Source organism: Nestor notabilis, unplaced genomic scaffold (genome assembly GCF_000696875.1).
Source record: "Nestor notabilis isolate BGI_N333 unplaced genomic scaffold, ASM69687v1 scaffold21827, whole genome shotgun sequence".
NCBI lineage: Eukaryota > Metazoa > Chordata > Aves > Psittaciformes > Psittacidae > Nestor > Nestor notabilis.
In genome coordinates, this window is record NW_009938085.1 from 10,397 (window position 1) to 12,068 (window position 1,672).

Here is a 1,672-nt window from a genome sequence, read left to right on the forward strand (position 1 = left end):
AGGCGAGGGCCTTTCCTCAGCAGGAGCTATGGTACCTGCTCATGTCCTGGGGCAGCTCCCATGCCCGAAGCCCCCCTCATCACTCCCACCTCCAGCCTCTTTGGGGTGGCCCAGGGTCTTTACTGCAAACTGGGAAAGATGATGGGCATCCAGTGGGGTTTTCTGATTTCCCACCCGGGATGGACTCCACGTCCTCTTCTAGAACTGAAGGTGAGACATCTTCCTTCCTAAAGCTGCTTTGCTGCACCTGCAGGAGGGTGGGGATTGTGGCATGCCTCTGAGTGCCCTTGCTCTCCTGGTCACATCAGGCATGTGGCATCCATAGAGTCCAGTGGCTTGGAGAAAGGGGAATGGGTTCCTGTTGCTGCTACGTTGGAGAAACAGAGTTCATGTTCTGGGAAACAGCAATTTCAGAAGCTGACACTCGCTTCTGAGATGAGCAGATGGAACCAGCCCAGCTGTAATCACTGGTGCTGCTCCACCAAGGTCCTGCCATCGATGATGACAAGAGTCCATCCCCAGAGCTTGGCTGATCTTGGGCTTTTCAACATCTCCCAGCGCAGCACCTGCTCATTCCCTTCCCCTGTTGGGGGAAGCCTCTCTGCTGGCTCTGTGTGGGGCAGGCTAAGTTAATTCTCTTTGTAAGAGTCCTCCCAGTGCTTCTTTGGGAGGTCCCTCAGGTAGAGCAGGTTGCTGCTTGCACCTCCACAGCTTCATTTCCTCCCTTGTGTTCTCCTATGCTCCTCTCCATGGCAGGGGCTGTCCCTGCAGACATCCCCATCAGCAAACAGTTGCGTGCCTGTGAGGTGATAAGCTGAGGGCGATCAACTCTGGGACACCACTTGGACTTCAGCCCTGCCACTGTCCTGGGCTCTCCTGTGCAGAGCAGGTGCTGCTGCAGCCCTGACCCTTCAAATGGAGGGACATGGGTCATTCCTGGTATGGGGGGGGGAAGCAGAAACCAGCTGCCAAAGGGACTTGCCAGTGCAGTGGGTCAGTGGCAGAGATGGGAGCAGCATCAGCTCTCAAACTGTAGAGTTCTCATTATGTGTCTCCCTCTGCCAGTGCAAGGCTGGTCAATACACAGGTATCAGGCCCCCTGAGCCCCCTGCCCAGGCTCTGGTTTCTCTGTGCTTCCACTTCCCAGTGCTGGTGGCTGTGGCTCAGGAGCTCGTGGCTCTGTGCTGCTGGTGTTGCAAACATTTGCTGGGAGCTGTGTCATGAGTAAGCACTCAGTGTGTCATGAGAGCAAACCTCCCTATCCTTGAGCTGCTACCCACATTATACTCTTAGTGTATTCTAGTGGCGTGACCAAATTCTAGTGGGTTACTTCACCACCTTTTAGCTGCCAGAAAAAAATCCCGTCTGTTGTTTCAGCCCTTTGGAAGCATTTCCTTGTGCTCTGGCACAAACCAGCAAATCCCAGCACTTCAGGGAGCTTAGCAGAGGATCCAGTGAGAAGGTGACAGGGAGGGGAAGCAGCAGCTCTGGGGAGTTTGGGAGCGCTGAGGAGAGCAGATCTCCTCATCCTCCTTAGAGACACTCCCTTCAGAGCTGGGAGAGAGCCCCAGGTCTCCAAGCAGCAGGACTTGCCACACTCTGCTCCATGCCCTGGGCTTGTCTGGGGGCCACAGAGCCCCCTCGGCCCTGCCACCTCCCTGGCTGCCCCACT